This window comes from Alexandromys fortis, unplaced genomic scaffold (assembly GCF_014885135.2).
Source record: "Alexandromys fortis isolate MF-2015 unplaced genomic scaffold, M_Fortis_MF-2015_v1.1 scaffold_25, whole genome shotgun sequence".
NCBI lineage: Eukaryota > Metazoa > Chordata > Mammalia > Rodentia > Cricetidae > Alexandromys > Alexandromys fortis.
Window position 1 is genome coordinate 11,741,595 of NW_026067904.1, and position 20,136 is coordinate 11,761,730.

Below are 20,136 nucleotides of genomic sequence, written 5' to 3' on the forward strand. Positions count from 1 at the left end.
TGAAAGAGCATTAATTCTTAAATTCTGCTCAGCTCTTGCCCTTCAGGAGTATATTTCTGGCTGGACTAATAATCTGTGTGTACCACATGCCTTAGTCTCTCATCTGGTGGAAAACAGGGCCTGACTTATCATTTTCATGTGATTCAGAGGAAACTATTCCTTTTTAAAAATGGATGAGAAAAACTTTCCCTACATTTATAAAAGAGTTTCACAAAATTCGTTGCTGTCATTATCAATATATTTTATTCTAAATAAAAATTTATAAATAAAATAGTTACATAGAAATTAATACATAAACAGTCATAATTATATACACATAATTACAGTGATATTTTGTTTATGATCTAACAAATTAATCTCGTCTGAAGATCAGAGTACAAAGCTAGCCACACTAGTTAGCTATAAAGGCCATGCAGTAGTGGTGCACGCCTTTAATCCCAGCACTGGAGAGGAATGTAAGGCAGGATGAGACAGGAACTCACTCTCTTCGTTACAATCTAAGGATCTGGTAGAGATAAGAGCTCTCTAGTGGCTGGCTGCTTCGCTTCTCTGATCTTCAGGCAAGTTTTATTTATTAGATAATAAACAAAATATCACTATGAATAATATAATATATATATATGATCTATATGATGTGTAAATATTGTTATATACATAGTATAGTACTAAGGCAAATAGTTTTCAAAAAAAAATTCAAGGAGAGGTATAAAACAATTCTCCATATCTGGAAATCTCCTAAATGTCTGGGTTAATGGAAACTGCAGGACATTTCTTACCTCAAGAAGTATGAAGAAATGTGAGTTGTGAAATGAATTCCACAGGCTCATGTGCTTGGGGAGATTGTTTGGGGGAGCCTTTAGAAGGTAGAGCTTTGTTAGCGGAAATGGATTGCTGAGCTTTGGCCCACTTACTGACCCCATCCTGACTGTGGAGGCAAACTAACTAGCAGGCTTCCCACTCCTTCTGCCATGCTCTCCCTGCCGTGGTGGAATAATTCCCTCAAGCTATGAGACACAATAAGCCCTTTACCCTTTACATGTTCCCCCCCCCCCTCTGGTATTTGATCACAACAATCTGGAAAGGAACTCAGAACAAAGCATTTTCACAGCCTTTTAGGAAGCTTGTTTATTTTATGAATAAGTTTTGCTCTTTGACAGTTTCATGCAAGCATATACTACACTCTACCACCCCATCTCTCTCCAACCTGTTAGACCCTCTCTCTTCAAAACAAATCTCCTTTTCTTATTAAAGACATCCTCTGTGTTTAACTAGGGCTGTCGGTGTTGAAGCCCTGGGTTGAAGACCATCCACTGATTTTGATATAATATTCATAGAAACTCAGTAACAGATTATTTCTTGAGTTAGTCATAGTATGAAACCTAAAAGCAGTTAAAGACCTCTGAATAATTCATTCATTACATGAAAATCCATAGTGGATGACATAGTTTGTATAGAGTTTTAGTGTGTGTATGATTATATAAGACCATGTATTTGTCATTTGGAAAATATTGGTTCTCTCAGCACTACAAATATTCCAAATGCTGACACAATTCATTTTCAACAATAAAAATTATTGTTGTTAATATAATCACCCCTTTCATCAGAAAAGCATTTCCAAAATGAATTGGGAAACTGTCAAGCTTATAGCAGCAGATACAAGTTTCCCCAAAACTTCTAATATTTACTGAAAGTTTGAATTTTATTATTGTCAGAATATTTTCATTTAATTATTCCCCTGAAGTATTAAGCTTATTTCAATTATTTCCAATGAAGTATTTGTCAGATTTCCATATTTGAATAATCATAGTTAGTCAGCCAGTTGGTCTTTCAAGGAAGCATGTTTTTCTGTAAGAGGAGTCTGACATAATACACACCACAACAATACAACAATTACACTTGAGGACATTGATGGCACTTCAACATACAGCAACATATTACACGCATGCTTTGCATTTCCTCACAATTACCAAACGATGTGCATCAAGGTTGCAAGATTTGATAAGACATTGTTATTTTTTGTTGTTGTTTGTTTTTTCCCTATCTATATTTGATGAAGTAAATAATATAGTGACTACAAGTAGAGGCTGTGACACATTAATTTTCAATATGGTTTCAAAATTTTCACTTACTAGGGCTTTTATGTGATCAAGACAATGTCCACATACAGAAGGAAAATACTGGGTTAGGTTATTAAAATACTCAATCAACCCTAGAAGACTCTTGGAGACTTCATTTAGAAAAACATTGCTTTAGAAGGAAGGGGCATATGTGGATGGCTGGAAGGTAGCTCTGAGGTAGGACAGAGGTACTCACTGGTGACTCTTCTCTCATTGATTTAATCTCTATTAAATTTTGGACAAGTGGCTTATACCCCAGTTCCCACATTTTTACTACCACACCTCTAAACCAGACTTTTTTTTCTCTGAATTTTCAGTTTCCAAAGATTAAAAGAATCATATGGTACAGTTAACTGTGATCCCTGGTATCTATACTATCACTTGTTGAGATGAAGATACGATTTTGTGATTATCAGCTTTATTATCAGATTAAGAGTAGAGATGAAATGAAAGTCAGCTATTGGGATTTGCTTATTTGACCCAGACCCAAATTTGCGTTTGACATTTCCTCTGTAAGCATCAGAACCATGAGGACACTTTTGTCCCCTGCTGTGCTGCATGCAAACTTGACACTTTGGCCCTTGTTTGTTGGGTTTACAAACCCGTGTGTAGGCAGTCATGAGCGTTTTCTTAGATAAAGCTAGTAACAACACACGAAATACTGAATTTTATGGCTCTCTTAGTCTCCTAGCCCCAATCTACTGTCTGTCACATCAGGTTTAAAAAGCAGAAATTATCAGGGGGAAGGGGCATGAATCTATAGCCAGATAGATAGACGATAGAGAGCCCCAGCCATCTCTTTATCTAAGGCTAAAAACAAACTCTCTAGAAATGTCTTCTCTGAAATATTGCTACCAGGAAAAGCAGATTCTTAAAGCATGTGCTGAGCTGGAATGCAGGGCCAGCAGTTCCTCAAACCAGCTGGAAGGTACGTGCCAAGTTCTAAGTAAGCAGATGGATTCAGTGCCAATGATCAACTTACCCACCAAGTAGTGCACTATCTGTTAACTTGATCCCCATTTTAAGTATTTAATGGTATCTAAGCACTTACTAATTAATGGAGAGGATCTTAGATCCTTTGTTACAAGTTTAATTTCAATAAAATATTTTTAGTGTGGTAGAAATGAGATAAACTTCTTAGGTTTCAAAAACTAAATTGAACTTAAGTTAGTTCAGTAATACAGTAATATAGGGATCCTGATAGTTTTGTTTCATTGGGATACCCTTGTCATCTTAGATCACCGTCCCAAGTATTATATACTTGTAGCTCAAATATCAACATTCAAGGATCATTTCCATTGTATATTCATTTCTTTGATGTTTTGCCCTCCTGGACACTGTAGGGTAATTTAATGAAGCAAGAATGTTGGCTATCTTTTATTTTGAAAACAGTTTTTGAGTTGAGAGCATGTTAGCAGAAACAACCAGAGAGTGTGGATATTGTTACAAGGTCGGCTTTTCAGATGCAGGAGGTGGCCATCCTTGGCATTCTGTCAAATGGTTACCATGGGCATCATGGCCACCCGGGGTCATGAGTCACTGATAACACTGATCACTTGATACATGGCCAAACACAAATACACTTTTTGAAAACTACAGAAGGAGGTACTTGCTTTCATTTTCCACATTTATTTAGAAGGAACTATACAGATTATCAATAGCTACAGTTGAATTTTGTGCATGCATTTGTATATGTGTATGCATTTGTTTGAATTATAAACTACATTAAAATACTTATACACAAGGATTTCTTCTGTAAAATGAAACATATGCAGTTGAGGAGCCAAAATGTCAGAAGGTAGAAATACCACATGAAACAATGCTGTGGTAAGAGCTAGACATGACCTAGGGAGATGAACCCACAGCTCCTTGCTAGCTGAAATGGGACCAGCTTTAATTGAGATTTTGTCTCTTGTGAAGTCTATATCTGATCTCACAGATGCAGTATTGAACAAGATCTACTGTCATTGATAGCTCTGGAAATCCTGTATATGTTGAAATGGCATGTTTGACATACTAGACTAAATAAAGAACATTATTTAAATTAATTTCACCTATTTCTTTTTAGTTGTTTAAAACGTGGCTTCTAGAAAGTCTTAGACCATATAGCTCACATTTTATCTTCAGCAGTCGTGCTTTAGAAGGCATTAGATTTCATTATTGTGCTTATTAACACACACACACACACAGCATGAATGTGGGCATAGATTAAGAAGAACAGCCATACTAGTGAGCCCTGAAGGTCAGTGAGATGACTCTATAGATACAAGTGTTGTCACCTAAGCCCAATGGCCTGTGTTCAACCTCTGGAACTCATGGTCAAGGTAAACATTGATTCCAGAAAATTGTCCTCTGAACTCCACATGCATGCCATAGTCTACACATGGCATCATTTCCCCTTCCTATATCTGTCTCAAAAACAATAAATTAAATTAAAATGAAAAATCATAGTGGGTGCTAAAATACTTATAGGCTTCAGCGCTACTTAGCCTCTAAGCCAAAGAAGATTGCAGTGCCATCTGCATTGGGAACAGCCACCGTGAACTGCCAATAGACCTCAGCTCTAGGTCACAGCATGAAGGAGCATGCCCTACAGCCCATTTCATTTTAACCACTTTCCACAGAAGCCAACGGTGCTGTTTGGGTGCTAATAACTGCCCTTCTTCTTCCTGCACTTAGAAAAGAATGCAGTGTGCTTTGTGGAAATGGCTTGGTGACGCTCGCTTGGCTTCCCAGGTCTGTACTTGAGAAAGGTTTGTCTATGTTGATTAAGGCCACTATGCACTCAGAGCTAAACATCGGGCCTAGTGAGACACTTCAGAAAAGTCAAGTCTATGCCTGATTGGTTACTTAAATCAGCAGTCATAATGTCCAGACTTGCTCCATTGTGCTGTTTTGAGTAGCACGTGTCACTGCTACTCAGTCATAGTCCTGACTCTCTTTAGTGTCCAGAGGTCCCCAGCTGCCTTCTCACTACTGCCCAGCTCCTGTCCCATGTTGCAAGTCCCAAGTTTTCCAGCTTTAGTTTGGTCCTAGAACCCCCTCATTCAGTTTCCTCATCTTCTTCAACATGTACCTTGAGGACTTGGGAGTTATGAAGGAGAAAAGGAGTCAGTTTGGGGCTCCAAGGTCATCTACCTCCTGTCCTTAAATTTCTTTCATTTATTTTAATATTAATTCTTGATTTTAATTACCATGAGCAGGGGCAAAAGACAAATAACTAGGCAGAGGTGTCATTCTTGTTAAAGAATTCAATTTTTTTAAAAAAGTAGCAGATCACACGGCTCCTTCCATAGCTGGAAGGAGGAAGGAATTCCCCAACATGTTCATTCAGATCCAAGCACTGTCTCCACTTTGTCACAGACAAATAGTATCGTTGTAGCCTTTAGATTCAGAGACTACCCCATGGTCTCTTGGGAGACTTCTTGGAGAACAGCCCATCTCTCCGCTACAGTCCTGGTTCCCCCTCCAAACAGAGTGACATGATAACGCTACTACATCCGTTTGAGGTTATGAGAACATGCTTTTTTTTTTTTTTTAAAAAAAACTTAACTGGTTAATATCAAAGGTTTGTCAAATTTTTATCATTTTTTATTAAAACATCACAAGTAGCATAATGCAAACATTTACATAAAGTACTAATATCAATAAAAATACTTTCCCCCCTCTTATGGTAATCAATTTAGGGTCCTTTCAGTTTTGACATTGAAAAGAAAATTTACTGACATATATTACATTTATTTTTTAAAGATTTTCTAAATAAAAACATTTTTTAAAATTAATTTATCTTCCATCCCAGCCACAGTTTCCCTTCCTTCCTCTCCTTTCAGTCCTTTCCCCATACCCCTGAGTCCACTCCTCCTTCATTTCTGCTCAGGAGATGGTGGGTCTCCCCCAGATATCAATAAAACAAGGCATATCAAGTTATTGTAAGACTAAGCACCTCCCCATATATTATGGCTGTGAAAGATGACCCAGTGTGAGGGGTAGGGTTCCAAAAGCTAATGAAAGAATCAGAGACTAAGTAAAAAATTTAAAGACAAGTCATATAGTACAGTTTTGCCTGGGATTTGGCTGCTCTAGAACCTGTGGTTCTCCCAAATTAACCTCCAACATTCTAGGATGACAGGTATATATGACTGTGACTATTTAAATCTAAATTAATGACAAATATTTCTTAGTAATAAAAAAGTGTTCATATCTGGAAAATACAGCTAAGACAGACTTACAGTGTTTGTACAATAATGCCCCTAAATAGCTGATTTCAGTGGCTGGGATTAAAATAATATTGAGTAGAGCCTTGCAAATATGGAAGGATCATGTGGAATATACTTGGCTTCATCCCACTATATTTTAAGAGAACTGTGTTATAGCACTGTTTAAAAATATATTTTTAAAAAACAACTATTAGACTTCTATTTGTTGTAGATTTATAACCAAGAAATGTAACACACATAAAATTCCTGTATACGCTAAGATTTTACATACTGAGAACAACACTCCCATGGACGAAACAAACAGAAACTACACAGTTGAAGGCCTTGCTACCTGGAAGATTCAAGGTAGCTGGTGGGGCATGGATGAGACTAGTAAAAGAGTGGAAAGTGAGCATCACTGGTCCCTCAGCTGGACATTCAGCAAGGGGTTTGTGGTCATTGGCTGCAACTCTCTAGCGTCGTAGCAATGGCTGCTTTCAAGGGAAGAGGACCCATAATATATCTCTTAGGCATTTTTCAATAAGGAAAGCCCTATTCTTTTACCATGTAATGTCCAGCATGGTAATATGCAGACTATAAAAATCCAAACTGCCCTATTGTTGCTGGCTTAACCAGGATGAATAACTTCAACAAATGGCAGACTGTACCCCACAAAGGCTTTCAGTCTGTGCTGGTGCCTAGCATTTAGTAATTCTAAAAGGGGGAGTAAAATCATGACTGAAATATGTCCTGAGATAAAAGAAACAAGGACAGACATCTGCATGAAAGGAACTTAAAATTGTAGGAATCTTCTAATGACAGAAGCCTATGATAAGAGAATTACTTCCAAGAACAAACCAGATATCTAATTCTGTAGCAAGAGAAGGCATTGACAAATGTAACTCACATGTGTGCATGCTTGTACGTGCAAACACACATATGTGTGTGCATGCAAAGTCACCTAATTTGGTCATTCAAAGTCTAAAAAGTAAGAACTGACAAGTTTGAGAATAAGGACAAATGAAACTATTGATTTCTTTGTATAGATAAGCACTGATTATTTTCGTCAAGATCCCCTGTTACAGCAAGGTTGTAAGATTCTCTTCACACTCCAACAGAATAAACGTTTGCTTGTGTGTATGTGCATGCATTCTATATGTGTAAGTGCTTATGAGCGTACATTTAGGTGGAGGTGAGAGGAGAGGGCAGCTTTGAGGCCATTTCTTAGGCACCATCCACCTTTGTTTATTTTGGGGACCTACTCTGATTGGCCTGGAATTTGGAGAGTAGGCTAATCTGGTTTGTTATCAAGCCCCAGAGATCCTCCTGCCTCCACCTCTATGGCATTCCATAAATGCCGTGATTATAAGCACTTATCTTTGATTTCTCCTGCATACATCCAGTTCTTTTTTTTGGGGGGGGGGAGAAAGAAATCAAAGTATTTTTATTTGTAGGTCATATGATAATATACATGTGTGACCCTAAAATTTCCACCAGGAAACTCTTACAGCTAAAAAATACTTTCAGCAAATTAACTGGATACAAAATTATCTCAAAAAAATCAATAATCTTCCTATACATGAAAGGCCAAACAGACTAAGAAACAAATAAGTCCATAGGATGCCTGTCCCTTTCTGAATGGAGATGGAGAAGGAGAAGATGGGAAGGTAGACAGGTGGGAAAGGGAAGGGGTTGGGAGGGGAGGATGGAGGAGAAGATTGGGGGGAGGGGGAGGGAAATGGGAGGCTGGGAGGAGGCGGAAACTTTTTTTTCTTATTCTCAATAAAAAAAAAGAAGAAAAAAAATAAAATAAAAAGGGAAACTTAAAAAAAAAGAAATTAAAGAAGAAATCAAAAGATGAACGACTCTTATATGCTCATGAATCAGTAGGATTTTTTTTTAAATATGGAACGCTTCACGAATGTGCGTGTCATCCTTGCGCAGGGGCCATGCTAATCTTCTCTGTATCCTTCCAATTTTAGTATATGTGCTGCCGAAGAGAGCACATACACCAGTTCTTTGGTTATAATAAATAGTTGGAAAGCACAACTGATGGAAAAATTAATAAACTATTACTGATGAGTGGTAAACTGGCAGAGGATGGATCATTTAGTTTGAACAGTGAACTTTGTATATTTGTGCAAAGGTATTTGTCTACACAGTTTTGAAAGCTGTAAAACTTCTGGCTATGATTACACTGGCTGGAGTAGAGCCTGTATCATTTCAGGCTGGAGGACCTGGGAGGGGGTAAAGAGAGCCTAGAGACTGGAATGATTTTCATTAAACCTGGGTGATATTCATCTTCCCCCTGCACCAAAGTGAAAATAGATTATGCTATGTTGAAAATAAGTTCCAAAGTCTGTGTGCAGACTCAGAATATGGTGCTATTTGAAGTTAGCTTTCACAATCCAATGTTGTTTCATATATGGTGAAAAGTTCTTTGGTGAGTACCCTGGGGAGTCGAGACAGAACAGCATGGGTGACCCAGAGCATGAATGCCAGCCTGATGTGGGATTTTCCTCTGTATCCTGTGAATACCATTGGTTAATAAAGAAGCTGTTTTGGGCCTGTGATAGGGTAGAGTAGTGCTAGGCGGGGTGGGGTGGGGACTAAACTGATTGCTGGGAGAAAAAAGGTGGAGTCAGAGAGAAGCTATGTAGCTCCACAAGAGACACACGCCAGAACTTTACCCCATAAGCCACAGCTACATGGCAATACATAGATTAATGGAGATGGCCTAATTTAGGATATAAGAGTTAGCCAGAAATACGCTTAAGCTATTGACCAAACATTATTGCAAATAATATGGTTTCTGTGTAATTTTTTCCGGGCTGAGCTGCTGGGAAAAAAATAAAAAACCTTCTACTACTACATCAGTCTGTTATTTCTTTCCTTTAAATGTGTTTGCTCATCTTTAACTGCGATTTCTTTGAGTGGTCTGGAATCTTCATATAGATAATGAATGCACTGTGCCCAGTATACAAGCGTCACCCAATTGCTGACAATGGCTCTAAGAATACCAGTTGGATAAGAGATAGGAAGTAAATAAATAGAAACGAAGGATGGGAGCAACCCAATGTGTCCTTTCTAAAGTGAAAAACCCCTTCCTTTTGACCAGGTTCTATCATACCAGTTATTCGAAAACATCAGTGAGCCCCTAGGAGACTGGCTGGGATGAGAAAACCAAAGCAGGGGACCAGATGCTTTATGGGGAAACCAACCTGTAAATAAACCCATGGCTCCTTGTGAACTCGTTATCCTCCCAGCACTTCCTCTTGAAGAATACTCTGAATGTTGGCTTCAGCAATTGTCTGCCATGGGCAAGAGAGAAGACCCCTCCAATCGTTCATTTGATGTCTAGCAGGTTTATCAGCTGAGCTCCCCTGGGTGTAGGGCAGCAGCCACAGCAGAATAATACATATGAAAGACACAGACTATCCCTTCCCATTCTACAACCCCTGGTATTTCAGTATGATTCCTCTGTGGTCTTCAAAACACCTTCACTGGAAGTGGCTTTTCCTTGTCCTTCATATAGATCAGGCTACACTGGGGAGGGTTAAGCCTCTAGTATCCTAGTCACTGTGGAGGCAATTAGGATTCAACTCTAAAACTTACTATGAAATATAGAACCTGCTGGAAGCAAGAAGAGCATGGCTAGGAGATGCAGGCACAATTAGTGAAAGTACTGGCCATAAATTCAGGCAGAGAACTGTAAAAGCAGGGTGAAGAAGAGGGAGGGGGCGAGGGAGCTGAAGGAGCATGGAGGGAGGGAGGGAAAAGGAGGGTCTTGTTGTCATCATCAACTGGTAAAAGTCTACTCCATTTTCTTAGACTAGCCATGATTACAATGAAATGTTAAACTCACGAGTAAACACACCCCTGAGCTATGGCAGAGAGCACACTGCACTAGGCCCATGGACTCCTCACTCTGTGGACTTATGCAAGCCTTTTTCTTTTCTGCATTCCCCAGTCTCAGCTGTTCTTTTATTTTGATTCCCTATAATTTATTACCTTTCCGGCTAATCCCGGGAATCCTGTAAGAACTAGTGACTTTTAAGAGAAATTTTATTAGACCCGAGTTTAACGACTTTGAAACAAATGGTCTAATTGGTTTGTCTTGCCAACGGGGGCTCATTAAGAATGACCTAACTAAGGGGACTCTCATGCAGTTGCAGATTACATTTAGTATTGGAATAATTATTAGTTATTTTGAGCTTCTAGACTGAGGTGTGAACAGAACCCCTGCTGAAAACAAGAGACTGGCTCTCAGTCTCTCGAACAGAGTACAGCTAGGCTCAAACCCTTGCAAGAACTGAGCTACCAGGCATTGTACAGATGACAGTATCTGTCACCCGCTGCACCTTAAGAGCAGGAAGAAATGCAGAGGAGCTTATGCCAGGGGAGGCATCAGCAGGTCTTCCCAGCAGCTAGGGTGCATGGCACCATGTATTTTGCAAGGCAATAAACATTTGTAGACGGAATGGATGAACAGACCTTGGAGACACTGACCAGTAAATGCATTCTGGATTTGATAACAGGAATTGGAGACAGCGAATGAGCACACTCTTGGTGGGAGATATAAGGAAATAATTGCCAAGCGGTATAGGCCTACGCATGTAGACCCCAGCTAAGCTGGAATGATTCTGGATTAGTGAAGAGAAGGCATCAATGATCCCAGAGGTGACTGCAGGACAAAGTCCTCTCAGATTTGGCACCTCCGGACATTCCTGTTTCTTTCTCCTTTCCACCCCTCTGGAGTCTCTGCCAGTTCATCAGTGAATAGCCTTTCTTCTCACCTCCTCCCACTACCCAGGCCTTTTCTTCCGGTGGTGATCTCTCTGCTTTTGTCTTTCTCCAGTCCTTCTTTCTAGCCAAGCCTGATTCATCTTCAGGTGCCAATGGTAATATCACTATTGGAAAAAGACAGCTGGATGTGTTGTGCCTCTTTTTACGGTGTTGTTTATTCATCCTGCAGGTTTCTTTCGCATCATGTAGTAATCACTTAAATATTACCAGTCTTCCTGGCTTATGGAAGATCTTTGAAGTCAGAGACCTTGTCTATCTGTTGCTGCATTCCCTCTATCCACCCCAGCACTGGGGATATTCATAGCTGAATAAGTGAAACAGATTGGATGAGTATTAGACACTAACCTGACTAAAATATATGTCACATTACTTAATGAGAAAAAATGTGGCTTTAAAACACAAAAACAGCTGGCATACAGTATATAGTCATTTAAGTATAAAATTAGCTAAATAGTAATGATTAAAAACATTTGCGTGCTTATCATGCCAAACACTTGCTAAATACTTTGTAAGCTCTATATCATTTAATCCCCAGACTAGTTTTATTACAAAACATTGCTAATAAAAATGAGACCATATATTATATATTATACATACATGATATTATATATTATACATAAATGATATTGCATCATTGTACAAAACATTGTCTCTACATTTGACACACTGCTTCACCTTGTATTTTCCAAAGCTCATAAGATACATCTGAATAGAATGACTTCAAACTGGGTATTCTGGAAGAAGGTATGAAGCTATGTAAAAGGCGATTGAGACTAACTTCTAGAAGCTGATCATAGATGCAAAGGGTGCACCGTGGCTTCATGAGAGGATGTTGTAATAGTATCACGAGGAGAAGATTTAAAATAATAATAAACACTCAAATGACTTAGGATTCTTAGGCTTATAATAAATTCCTAGTATGCGTTATGATTTAGAGGCAAATTCTTATCTTATGGTAAGAAAAGTACTCTGCTGGCATATCTCCTTCAGCTACTTTACTAGAGAAAACACCATTTCAGCAGAACTGAGGATCTGACTCTACACACTGGTTTTCTGTTCTTAAGGGACATAAGAATGGACACACAGTAACTGCCATCAGGGCCTGGGATGGCGTCTTCAAGACCAGGAAAGGTTCATTCCATTCTAGAAAAATGAACAGCAAAATCACAGGCTAAGAAACTGAATTTTCATTCTATTTTGAGGTAGAGATACTGGATACAAGTCTAAAGATGACTAAGAGTGTCTAAAAGGGACACGATCTAATTACCATCATTGCTATAAAAAGATCATGTTCCAAGGGGAAAAGCAGGCTCAAGGCAGGTGTGGGAAGGCCACAAAAGGGAAGCACACTCTTGCTCCTGAGGTCCTTTCTTGAGCTGATCCACATAGCTTGTACTTGCCTCTTGTTATAGAAGGCACGCCTGACTCTTTGGATGTTTTAAAAGGTCCTTCTTTAATTTTTGGCCGTAAGTCTGGATGCTTATAAGGCGAAGGCTTTCTCTTCAGTAATACTGTTTCAGGAAGTAGGTATTTGATCCTCTGGGCCAGTTGCCTGAAAGCAGTGTGACACAGATCTCTGCAGTGACCTCTTAAAGGCAAAGGCACCGGCCATTTGACTCTGGAGTACTTCTGCCCACGGGACTTTATTCAGAGGTCTTGGGCTCTTCTTAGTTTCTTTTTAAAAAGGTTTTTTTCTGGTTTTAGTTGTGTGTATGGGATGCTGGCAGAGGTTAGGACAGGGTACCAGGCCAGATCACTTAGAGCTGGCATCACAGGGGCTTATGAACTGTACAGCGTGGGTTCTGAGAATAGCATCTGGGCCCACTGGTAGAGCAGAAACCACCTGCTGAGTCATTTCTCCAGTCCCAATGGCCCCCTTTTATAGCCCCGTGACAAGTGTCCAGTTGGAGTTAAGTAAAATATGCAAATACGTGCCCAGAATGGTAAAAGTAACATTGAAATTTGTCTTCAGACTAATGCCATGTTTATATCATACCCTACTTCAAGAGACAGAGTGAAGTCAGTTCGACAAAGGGAGTTTAAGGTTTCCCCATATCCTGTGTGTTGGACAAGAGGCAGCATCATATCGAAGTGAGAAGACTGTGTGACCAAAGAGAACTGGGAGGAAAAAAAGAATTGTAAAGATTCCTGAAAAAGACTTTAAATCAGAATGCAAATAAAAACTAATCTGGGGTATACAAGAAAGGAAAAAGAAGGAGCACCCTAATAGTCAAGAATTAGAAAGGTAAGATTGTAAGCATAAGCTATTTGTAAAAAATAATAAAAACATTTTATAAAATTCTTTATTTCTGCAGTATTTTTTCTCTATAGTGTAACAGGCAATTAAAGAATTTTCTCTACTCTTTTGTAGCTGAAATAGTGCATTTGAGGTGAAAATTATTCACATAAACTATTTAAAATTGGAACAACATTTAACACATGTAAATGTCTTTGGCAGAGAGTCCCGGAAATTAGGCTCTATCTTTAGTAGAATGAGGGAAGGAACATGCCGGAAGCATTACTTTGGCCACAACTTTACCATCCCTCCAGGAAAGCTGCCAGATCTTCGCAGCATGTGGACCTGTGAGAAGCAGCTCCGCTCATCTCTGAGCTCAGGATATTCTTTTACCCAAATGAGCATACCCTCATAAGCACTAATAAGTAGATAGAAGTAACACTTACCCTGGGGAGTCATGATGCTGTCTGCTTTCTGGATAGTAAAAACAAACAGATAAATCTGCCAGTGAAGGACAGGAAGAGGGGGCAGAGCAGAATGGAGGCGGGAGCCTATCCAGAGAAACCCCACCAGATCGTGAATCAGAACTGAGCCCGAAAGAACTGAGTAGGGCATTGGCTTCAAGGATGACTTTAACAATGGTACACTCTATGGATCACAGAATCAATAAGACCATGTCATAAAGATATAAAGATAGTCCAAACTTTGTTTTTATAAATATATTTTTAAGTGTTTGAAAAATATATGTGTCTCTGTGTGGTTGCACACAATTGCAGGTGTCCAGAGAGGCCAGTGTAGGGTGTTAGCTGCCCTGGGGCTGGGGACCTCTGTGAGCCACAAAGTAGGTGCTGGTGACTAAACGGCTTCCTTTGCAGGGAAAGTACTTTCTCTTAACTGCTGTGACATCTCTCCAGTCTCAAAAGTACATTATTAAAGATGAAATTTTAACAAAATATTTTAAAGGCTGTTTTGAAGACATTTGCCTCCAGAATCCTCCACTCTAATTATGAATTTACATAATTTACTTTAATTAATATTATTTATAGAATGAATAAATAATATTCTAGTCAAGTTTTAATATTTTAGATAAGTTTTCGCATAGTCCAGGCTGACCTTGAGCTTACTATTTAGTTGACATGAAGTTGTATGTAGCCGACATGATGGTGAGCTGATTTTTGGGCCTCTACCTTCTAAGTGCTGTAGTTACAGGTGTAAATTATGTCCAGCACTAATTCATTTCTTTTAGCAAAGAAGAAGGGAAACAAATGAAGACAGTAGCTCCAATAGGAATGCCTAATGCCCAGCAGTTGCGCTAATCCGGAATGGGGATGCGGCTTCCCAAAGGATCTGGAGGAAGCAATATTCGTTGTCTTGACAGGTCGGCAGCATCTACCCTTGGAAGAACAGTGAATGGAACGAGAAGCCCTAAAGCCACATGAGCATGCATATGCGTGCCTCTCCCCACTCTCCGGGTCTACACAGTCCGTTTCAAACCCCTGCCTGCCCGGCTGTCACTTTGCTGTCCCCTTCTCCCCTCCACGCTGTACTAGTCACCTACTTGGATATTTAAAATGGTTTCCTGAGTAGTCTCTCCACTTCCGCTCAGTTCCCAGTTCAACCCCCTCTTCACATAAAGCTGGTGCTGGAGGAAAACCCGACCCCATTGCCCTTCCTTCCTTACGCTTTTTATCGGTTTCCCACTTGTGCCTTTAGAGAAGACTGAGAGGACACGTTGGTCATAGAAGTCCTTGCCAGCTCTGCTAACTTCCTTCCCATCATAGGTACTCAGACCTCCAGTGTCCCTGAAACACTGGCTTTTGTATGCTCCTTATGTGCCAAGCTAAACCCAGCACACCCTTTGCGATGTTGTTCTCGCCTCCTGAAAACTTGCCCATCATGCACCTCTTCTCTTTGCTAGCTCAGCTCCCATCTTCCCTCGGGATTGTCAGAAAGATTTTCCCTCGCTTTAAGCTAGCTTGAATTCCCTTACCGTTTTGTTCATGAAATTGATTCCCTGTCTCCAGACTCATGCATTCATGTAGGCGTGCACCTCAGTAATACGGTCGAGGATCTAGTAGGTGCCAGTCAACTGTTCTAAGACAGAAAGGCCCAGCCAAACTCTCATGTGACTCACATTAGACTCCATGTGCAATGAATGATCTATTTATCCATATATCTGTTTAGTAGAGTCCTTTCTTTGGGGGGTGTGAGCTCTATCAGACGTAGGTACAAAGTTAGAATCTGATCAGTTTTCTAAGTGCTTTAGTGACCGAAGTAATTGTAGAAACCAGTCCCAAACGCGTTGGTGTTTTCCTGCTTTAGAAATAAGTGAATCAGCAGGATTAGAAGGACCACTGGCTCTCTTCCTCTCATTTTCCTGGCTCCCATGCAGTAAGTCTTTTGATCCATTTCTAGTCAAAGGAATACAGGTGGTAGCAGCCCTCTCTATCCCTGGACCTCTAGAAGCTTCCATATATGCTCACTGTAATTTCGTCTTTAGATTTTGGACTAGAAACAAAGGACTCTGGACTCCTAGAAGATGGGAAAATCCTAAAAGGAAAGGGCCCTTGTTGCTGTTATTGCATGGAGAAGCACCTCCTGCTGGTCAGGGATAACTTGGGTATGGGAGGAAACACACCCTATTACCTGCAATCTTTCATGCTTGTGGATTAACTAAGGTTGGAATTTAAGGATACAAGCCACAGAGGCACAATCCATCCCATTTTGTATTCTATATGTATTTTTGGAAAGTGGACTAAGTAGAGCTCATTTTATCAACACATTTGGTCTATAAAAGTCAAATATCTTTAATCCTAGTAGAATTCTGTGACCTTTCAATCATTAACTTTGTTAACTGCAAGTGGAGATTTGTAGAGACCAATAGACAGTTTAAATGCATGGTCCACGCTTTAAATATGTTTTTACGAAATGATAACTGATGATATAATGCTTTTAAAATAGAAGCAATTTAAAATATGCATCTTAATCCAAACAACAAAAACCTGTGGAAAATCAGGTTGTGTCAAAGTTGAAACTGCTATTAATAATGCTCTAGTCAATGTATGGCATTTACCTAATACCTAAGAGTGACTATGGGCATTATATAACTAACACTAGACAGAAAATAAAACTTTATCCCTAATAATGTACAAAATATGACATAATTTCTTATTGCTTATGTGAGCTATATCCTTCTAATTTTAAAAATATAAAACTTAAACTGCTCATCTAAAAGCAAGTTTATTGGTAATTCTCGAAGCCATCATTTAAGAGTATTACATACCTAACAGTGACTCAAGTAACGTGCAATTTTCAGTGTAAACATTTATCATCTAATGAAGAGTTTTATATCACTATTTGAGTCATTATGAAGAGCCCATTACAACAATCTTTTAACATAAGAATTAAAGGTAATGGGTTACTGAGAAAGCAGGAAGCAGAATCAGACATGACCTAAAATTCTCAACTACACTAATGTGATGTCACATAGTTACAGTCATAGGACTCTGTGGACCTGCTGAAGACTCTGAATTCAAGGAAAGTCTGGGCTACATCATGAGATCCTGTTTGAAAATGACACTAACCAATCAAACAAAAAACAGCCCAAATCCACAAGAACCAGAAACTCAACCCTTGAAGAACTGCCAGCTAAGTAAATACATACATCATTTACTGAGAACAACTAAAAACACCAGACCATATGATTCTTTTAAAGGCAAAAATAGGAAGCAGTGGTTTCTTGATCTAGCTAATTTTTAATATTTAGCTAAAACTAATAGAATATGTGATTGAAATTTTCCTAGAAAAAATAATGAAGAAATCAGATACAATTCTTCACAAAATGACCACAGGAATAGGAAATAAGTAAATGATATAATTCAGATTTTAAAGTCAACACAGATGAGGAAGCATTTGGAGTATTTTTTTGTCTCCCACTCTTAAAGTTTTCTCCCATTAGAGCCTTTCAGAAAACACTGGGAAATGAAAGAGACCCCATTTTCATCTATAACATCTTCTAGATATTGCTTTCTCAGAGCCCATTTCTTGTGTTATAATAATTTTGTCATCCTCCTACATATCTAGTACAGATACAACATTTGATCCCCATTGAGGTTTAATCCCCCGTATTCTACATCTAGAGATACATATGAGTAGATTTTAACATGAATCAGCATATATAGAATTGAGAGAGTCTGCTCTATTATTGAATTTAATATCTTTGTTTAATTCAGAGCCTAAAATCTTCATAATCTCCATGCCAACAGTAACTCTCAATTACTTGCTTCCATTCTAGGGTAAGATTAATAGCACTTTCCAGACTTTGGCAATACCATGTACATGCTCAAAGACCCATACATACATTTTGTTAGTAGTCATGTTAGCAGTAGTGGCTGTATCCAGGTCACTATAGCATCAGGCATTGAGGGTTAGAAATACGTCAAAAATCAAATCATTCATTCAGCTAAGATCTCTACACAGTGTAAAAATATGTCAACATCTTCCAGAATCATAATCTATAAACTATAGACCAGTTTTATAAAAATTATTCTTCTTAGTATAACAATGTGAATGTTATGTTAAAAATTTTATGGAAGAAATAAGCTTGAGAAATTTGGGCAAGGACAGTATTCTCTTCCAGTGTCAAAGTGATAAAAAGTTAATACGCTGGATTGTAACCTCAGCACTGTGTACTAAGAACTCCTAAGGGGCAACAATTAAAAGAACAAATTGCCACATTGAAAACACAGTCAAATGCATAGTATACATTAAACTATGCTCTTGGGTCCAAGGGACATTGGAAGGAATGTGACGAGTTGTTTAGAGTATTACGTCCTTTTGTATTTACTGAAATAAAGAGCTCCTTGTGTGAAGGGCTAAGCCTTCTGGCAAGCCCCAGGAACACTGGAAACAGCGCTGCCAGATACATTTTATATCCATATTAGGCTGAAGACCAAAGACCGGGTGAAATGGAATGAAAATCGTGATGTCCTCTGCTGATTCTGTAGTGAGGCACTAAGTTGTGTATTTCGGGACTATTCCTGATGGTTGCAAGTACACATCTACAGTGACTAAACAGATCTGAGCTCAAAAATAAATCCAGAGATGCTTAAGTGACTACAAAAGTCCTTTTGAGCTGTTTGGTTCCCTTGTAGGATTTGAGAGACGCTAGAAAATCTGTAGTCCAGACAGCCTTTTGAACTGATGGTCACGTTTCATGTACAGTCTTTAGAAAATCATTTCAAAATTTTACTTTAAATTGTGTGTGTGTGTGTGTGTGGTGAATGTGCGTATGTGTGTACATGGTACTCTCAGAGGTCAGAGGTGTCATATTTCCCCTAAGCTGAAGTTACAGAGCTGCCTCAGTGGGTAATGGGAACTAACTTCGGGTGCCCTATTAGTGCAGTAAACACTCTTAACCCCCGAGCCATCGCCAGCACTTCAGTTATTTTATTAGTTGTGATATAAGTTTATTCTCTCAATACTTCAGATAACAAAGTTACAAATTGTCAAAATAACTAGCACTTACAAAAAGATCTTTTTAATAGTGATAACCCCCCATGCTCCACATAGCTTTGTGGGCGTGTTAGCCCCCCTCTCCTTTATTTATTTCTTTATTGGTTTCATCTCTGTGTAGGCATCAACAGAGTTTACTAGGAATTCCAGAGTGAGTAGGACAATTAGATACAGGCTAGGATCTGGCAAAGGGAGCCTGAGACGACTTCCTCTGATGGAATTTGGCTTCTTTGTGGATTTAAAATATCTGTTTTCCTCCTGTCCTCTTAACCACCATAATCAGATTGGCCATGGGGAGAGGCAGACAATTGGGGGAGAGTATCTGAATGCATGCTGAAGAGGCAGGCGCCAAGACTCCTGCTGAAGAGTGGAGAGCGGCATGCTGGCAGTTCGGCTTTGAGCGACAAAAACTGATTTTTTAAAGGTTAATTTTTTAATTACTTTTGAATTATGTGTCTATCTGTGTACCGGTAAGTGTACATGAGTGCAGGGGTCCATGGAGTTCAGAAGAGGCTGTTGGCTCCCCGAGAGCTGGTGTTCCAGGTGTGCCTGACACAGATGCTGGTACCGGGAACTAAGTTTTGATCCTCTACAAGAGGAGCGAGTTCGCTTAACCATGGAGCCAACACTCCAGCCCCACCAACTGATTTTGTTTTACAGGTATTGGAAGAGAATACTTAAGAATGTTTGTGGATTCAACAAATTATGCAATTAAAGAACATTCAATGTGAATACAATTATATTATGATTTAATATTGGCAATTAGCTTTAAACAGTGGAGCAAAGAAGAAAGTTAAGAATTTTATCACAGTTTAGTTCCCTTTGTGGTATTGGGGAATGGCTTCTCTAGGGCCTTGCACAAGTTAGGCTACTACAGACCTGCATGCTCGGCCTTAATCCTGTTTCTTTTTTTATAATGTAATAAAAATTCTGCATAAAGACAAAAATGATATGCAATTCAGATGCTTTGGCCTATAGCCTAGACAATGAAATTGTGGAAATGAGTGATTTTGGTGCCAACATTTCAGTTTAATATACTTTTGACGGTTCTTTGCAAAGAAATAAAAATAAAGATATTTTCTTAAAGACATGCCATTTGTGGGAATGAAGATAAATAAGAATCAAACTAAGCATCACATGGCTGAGGTGTCTTTCATCATATTGTATTTGAAATTAAGGAACTGGAGAGACACCACTGCCCATCGAGAGCCATCCTTGTAGATTCTCATCATACTTTAAGAACATAGGAATATAAGTACACATATTT

The 20,136-nt window shown here is 39.0% G+C and overlaps 1 protein-coding gene and 1 non-coding gene across 12 annotated transcripts in view; both read right to left on the reverse strand.

Moving 5' to 3' along the window:
• Positions 1-20,136, reverse strand: part of Dtna (dystrobrevin alpha) — a 354,169-nt gene that overhangs the window by 193,195 nt on the left and 140,838 nt on the right. The window lies entirely within an intron of this gene.
• Positions 8,213-8,319, reverse strand: LOC126497206 (U6 spliceosomal RNA). Its single transcript, XR_007590544.1, has one exon. It is a non-coding gene; the product is annotated as a U6 spliceosomal RNA (small nuclear RNA).